We start from the raw sequence: 6,133 nt of genomic DNA on the forward strand, positions 1-6,133 counted from the left end.
CCAGGTCCCCCTTAAGCACCAGTCTTGTGTGCCTTCAAGGAGTACATTCAGTTGAAATTTTCATCCTACCTTCTTCCTAAGGAAGCTATGAGGATCACTGACCTAATGCCCTGAACACATTTGGGGCTTTCCAGGTAGAAAGATTTATCAAAATACAAATGTAAAGCAATACACAAAGATCTATAGTATCTTTCCCCACGAAAGCCACACCTTCTTTATCTTATTCTTTAAAACGAGGTATAAAATAGCAAAAACAAAATTCCACAGGGGGCCATCTATATGCAGTTTGTATTTAGAACATAAGCTCTCATAGTCGAGTGTATAAACAACATGTACTCAGTGCAGGTGCTCAGCAAATAAACCACAGTATCACCCATGGATACAGCACTAACCAGAGGTGAGAACAGGCAATGAATTAAGGAATAATTCTGGCTAAAAACAAAACAAACAAACAACAAAAACAAATCATCTAAGCTTTGAGAGAAACAGCAGATCAGAGCGTGTCATACTCATTTCACTAAAGGAAACACGAAGAGGCTTTCTCCCAGATTTATACAGTAAACTCAAGAGTTGTGGTTTTGTGGAAATTTTCCTATTGGTAGGCATTTTAAAAGTCAACAAAATACCTGAAGAAGAGCATTCATTTGCCACTTCCTCTTGGATCATTACAAGAACATTCTCTCAGCGTCTTGCCAGTAAACAGCACACAGGGTAACACAACCCCAGACAGGTCATGCCTAGGAGAAAATCCCAACATTCGATTTAAGTGACGGCATTGCAAAGAAAACACAGCTAAAGTGACATGCATAGTTTTTATAGGACTTGGCCGACTGACCAACTGAGTTCTAACTCTGACTGACTGAACCACAGATCTCCCAGGGAACTCTCTGGGAAGAAAAAAAAAAAAAAAAAAGCCCTTATGTCAATCCTCTGTCCTCACCTCCAAGTGAAGGAAAAGTAATTTGGAAGGTATGGTTTGGAGATTAGTTTTAGGGTTTAGATTCTTCTTTACAAATCTGGGGCCTGCTATTAATAACGAGGATGAAGAATTTGGAAACATGACCATATTTAATAAGTTTATGAATGCCCCGACCCCTCCAAGCTTGCACATCTCATCTCTTATCGGGTACCCCAACACCACAAAAATGCTGGTACAGGGTTCCGGTCCTTCGAGGCTTACTTTTTCAGGTGGGAAATTTGCTATTGTGCTTTTACCACTAAATATTGTCCTGAGTCGCCCCCTGCCCCGCCACCCCACTACTAGACATTGAATAACCATTCATTGGGGTGAAGAGAGCTCCTTTCTGTAATGCTTCTTTTACCACTTGATGCCTGGATGTGATGAAGCGCTCCAGCTCTTTCTGAATATGTACCTAAGCTGCAGAGATCCGATGGACCCTTTAGAGGAGAAAGCCACTCTTGGCGTCATTATAAATGACTGGCCTTACAAAAAGTCTGTGCCCGAACAGACAAAAATCTCAAAACTCCAAACCAAACCGGAGGGTTGTCCAGCCACTCACATTTATACTTGGTCAACACTGCGTCATATGCACTTCAGGGGCAAAACAAACAAAAACCAAAACCCCTGCCACCGTAGGTCAGGATCACACGTGGCTAGCAGCCAAACCTGTGCACATGTCCCTCCCTTTCCCCAAAATGCATTCGTAGGGAACCTCCAGGCAGACAAAAGCGTCGCTTGCCTACTGCTTTTGTGCACTGTGGCAGAAAGCAGTGGTGGCCACGTCAGTGAAAACACAACTGCAGACACACACCGCAATGTTCCCGTGGAAGTCAAACTCTGAGAAATTTTTTAAATGTTTTCAACACATCAGCATGAAGCATCGACCTAGTTGGAATCACTTAGATCTAAAGCAAATGCACTGATTGTTTTCACAGCAGGCTTTTCTTCTCGGAGCTGAAACAGGCACAGTGGCGCGGGGGGCGCGGAAAGGTTTTCAGCCCCCTGCCTCGGTCGGCTCTAGCCTGGGCCTCGATCAATACCAGGGTGAGCCACAGAGGAAGCTCAGGGAAGATTATGAAGATGAGGTGAGTGTCAGAATTACCTTACAGGATTTGTTCTTTCTCTCACCTTGAATCTCATCTGCCTCGGACAAGGATGGAACACCATCAGGGTGCAGACCAAAAAGGAACGGTGGGCAGGTGGAGGGAGGGGGGTGAAGGGCATCAGATATCATGTATGCTGGGGGCCTGGCCATTGTGTTTCTTGACATGTCATAACCATCAGGAAAAAGGCGAGTCCCGTGGCAGCTCAGGGGTGGGCGCCACTGGGAAATGTGAAGACAAATGCCAGCCTCTCTTGCAGGGCCTGGAACGCTGCAGGTGCATGATAATTGGCAGCCATGGTTTTCAATTTCTTTTTATTACTCTTAATACCATTACTCCTCCTGTTTTTCCTTTTTTTTTTTAACCCCAGACAGGGACCATTCATGTCAACAGCATACATAAAGCACCTACTTTCCAGTTAGAACCGTGGGATGGGATATAGTCAGGATCAAATGTGCTTTGACCCCGAGCGGTCCACCTGTTTATTGAGGGTCTCCTCTGTGCAGGGCACGGCTAGGCCACAATTTTCCTCCCCTAAGTCAGAGGTCCAAGGATGCCTCATCGATTGGTCAGTTCATACGACAGATTTGTCCTGTAGTTTAACAGGGGCACTGAGGTTAATACAGCCCATTCTTATCCTGTATGGCCAGTATGCACAAAAGCCTTGAAGATATACCCTCCTGCGGCCTCGTGATGTGCTGGAACTCTCCTGATCAATTGCAAAGAGTTAGCAACATGTCTAATAGTCATATTAGCAATAATATGTCCATGCTGTAACCAGTTAGACAAGTCAATAGTCCAAACCTGAAGCTGGGGATTGCTTTGAATCTTTCTAGAGTTTCAATAGTGTCTGAGAAATTCAAGGCTATCATGTGCTACTGTTTGCTGGGGCCACTGAATGAACACAGAGAAAAGCAACATGTTCCAGGGCTGATTATTTTCACCAAAATATCTGAATGGTTCCTCTCTGGGTCATCTTGTTCTGATTCTTTTTAAAAAAGAATAATAATGCTTATATACCTCATTTTAAGGGGGGTGCTTATTCCTTGAAAACTGAAGAAACATGATTCCCCACACCTAGAAATTACCATGGCCCAAAGTGGGCTTATTTATTTATGGTCTTTTCTCCTAACCTGATACATTTTCATTTTTATGTAATTAGTATCTCACTACATAAATGAATTTTTTTCTCACTTAACATTACACATTGGAATGATCATTCAACTGCTTTGAAAATATGTTTTTAATGTCACATGATCTATGAATCTATCTTAATATATTTAACCACTCCCCACTTTTTTAGACACCAGATCCTTTGTGTATGCGAGTAGTAATATAAGTGACAAGAGGGACACAATTTGTTCACCCAAGTCTCTGATTATTTCCTAAATGACCAGAATTACCAGGCCAAAGGCCAAAACAAGCCAATGTTATGTATATAGTTTATTTTGAAAGTATCCCTTTTATCACTGAAATTTTAGAATTTAAGAAAAGAAAAAACAAATTTTTTCAAAATATCCCACTCGTAGGTGATTAGCATCTTATTATAATCTTGATGTTTTATGTTGTCTTAGTATTTATAACATTGAAGCATTTAGTACATAATGTTTTATAACTTGATTTTTCACTTAACAAAATTACTGAAATTCTTTCCATGTCCTTAAATCTCAAATTCAAAAACAAAAGATAAATACAATGTTCTGGTTTTTCCTACAGTGTTCTGCCATAGATAATGGGAAAGACTGAATATAATTAACAGCAACTCAGCAAGTTTCAAAACATTATCTCTGTAATGTCATTTAACATTAATACGTTTCTAGGTTAAGGATGTTTTGGCAGGAGCGGGAAGAGAAGGAAAAGAGGGAAGAGCATGGCAGGGGAGGAGGAGATAACCATCAGGAAATATTCAGAAATTCTTTCTAAAGAGAAAAATAAACTTACTGCTTTGAAAAAAATTAATCAAGTCAACAAATTACCAAAACAGCATGTCAGTAATCAATTTACTGCCCCCAAAATATTATTTTTCTCCCTGATACTTGTAAATCATTGACCTCAAGTCAAAACTAGTACTATGTAAAGAAACTGCTTTCAAAACTCCTGGATTTTGCCTAAAGAAGAACAAAATAATAGCAGTCACTTTCTATTTTTCTAGTATCATTATCTACAAAAGAAAATACAGAAGGTTATGGAAATATTTTTTGCACTTTTGCTACTTATAGTTTCAAGAGTAAATTGTTGCCAGGGAAAATTAAGATTAAATAAATTATTTAATATCTTTCTAATTGTTATTTCTAGGTCTTCTTGGATAAAATGTCAGAGAGTAACATTTGATGTAGCTCTGCCATTTTTACCATAGAGTAGTTTTAGTCTTCATTATTCCTCATAATCACCATTACCACTTCCATCCCCATCCTCCTCCTCATCATCATCATCACATCACCACCATCATATCACCACCACCACCTCCATCACCATCATCATCACATCACTACTACCAATTCCATCATCATTTCCACCACCATCATCATTCCCAACTCTCCCACTCCATCACCAGCCCCATTCTCCACAAGCTGACCATTCAACCTTTAGGATTTAGCTTAAACATGGCCTTTCCTTATATCACCATCTGAAGTAAGTGTTACAGTTTCAATCATAATTCACCATCTTAGCGAAACCTTTTATCTCCTTGCTGATAATTATCACTGTTTAGTATTTTTCTTTATTTTTTTACTGGTTTTTCATTTCTTTCCCTATCTACACTCTCATGTAGATAAGGACAATGACTGCAATTACCTTGGTTATTATTCTATCTCCCATGCATTATGTTGTACCTGGCTCATAGCCAGTACTTAATAAAAATCACATGAATTAATTAATCAATCATCATTGACTTGTCCTCAACTCTGATTGTGAACTTTAACCCAATGGAAAAAAAAAAAAAAAGACACAAGGAAAAGGAAAAGAAAAAAAAATCAAAATTGGGTGTGATGCAAAATGATCTTTCTAGCATATTTTGTTCAGCATGAGAATTGAGTGATACTAGACCCTAAGCTTTTTTAAGCTGTCTGCAAACCATACAGGCACAATCAAGTACAAGCATTGCATAAGGGCAGAGGAAGTGGCCTTGTAACTGGTATAGGTTGAGAGGTTGGGTAAACTATTCACCCAGAAACAACTGTCTCACCTGCCCCATGTGAAATCTCCCTCATTACATTAATATTGAAGGTTAATATACTGTAATGCCATGAAACTTCTTTTACATTATAAATACTGTGCGGTAGTTCACTATTAACATGGAGGCATACCTCCATTTATCAGTCTGCTTGAACAAAGAACACGGAACAGGTCATTTTTGATTTGCCAGGTATCAAAAAATAAGATATAAGGAAAAGGCAAGTTCATGTTGTTAAGAAGGATGGACAAACACTGCTGCAGACCCTGCATGTGGGGGCCACGGAGACACCAAGGGACAAGGGTGGGAACAAATGCCTCCTGTAAGTCCAGCCTTTTCTAGTCTATAAGTCAAATTTCAGAGCATTTTTATTCCGTTGCGACAAATATGTTTGAGCGTCCCCATTTGTGACTTATGAAAGAGAAACAAAGCTCGTAAGCATTCAGTCTTCAGGCCAGGGCTTAAATGTAAAAGAGAGAGGTTAATGTCTAGCTGTAAACTGGAGAGGGCAGTGTGCCTGTGTGTGTGTGTGTGTGTGTGTGTGTGTGTGTTGCGCACGTGCGCATGCGTGTTGAGAGACTAGAGAGGCCAGGAGACAGGGAAGGGCCTAAGAATATTTAGTAGGAGAATTATAGTGAAGAGGAGTCTGATGCTAGTTGCTGATGTGTGATAAGCGTTGGTGAAACATCGTACTTGTCTTGTTAACTGTGTAAGTCATCATCAGAAGGTTAAAAGCCTTATAAGTAAATCAGTCTTAAACGATAAGGTGTCCTCAATTTAGAAAGACATAGATACACTGAGGCTTTCCCTTGAGAGTACACCAGATAGATCTCTAAGCTTCAAGTAACACAAACAGAAATATCTGCTGGCTCAAGGCCAGTCTGCTTAAACAGTTTC

The 6,133-nt window shown here is 40.0% G+C and overlaps 1 long non-coding RNA gene across 1 annotated transcript in view; it reads right to left on the reverse strand.

The window, feature by feature from the left end:
- Nucleotides 1-634: 634 nt before the first annotated feature.
- LOC111090880 overlaps nt 635-6,133 on the reverse strand; it is a 29,438-nt gene continuing 23,939 nt past the window's right edge. The window contains exon 3 of the long non-coding RNA XR_005373126.1: nt 635-737. This is a non-coding gene — a long non-coding RNA (uncharacterized LOC111090880). The remainder of the gene's footprint in view (nt 738-6,133) is intronic.

The sequence above is a fragment of the Canis lupus genome, chromosome 18 (assembly GCF_011100685.1).
Source record: "Canis lupus familiaris isolate Mischka breed German Shepherd chromosome 18, alternate assembly UU_Cfam_GSD_1.0, whole genome shotgun sequence".
Taxonomy (NCBI): Eukaryota; Metazoa; Chordata; class Mammalia; order Carnivora; family Canidae; genus Canis; species Canis lupus.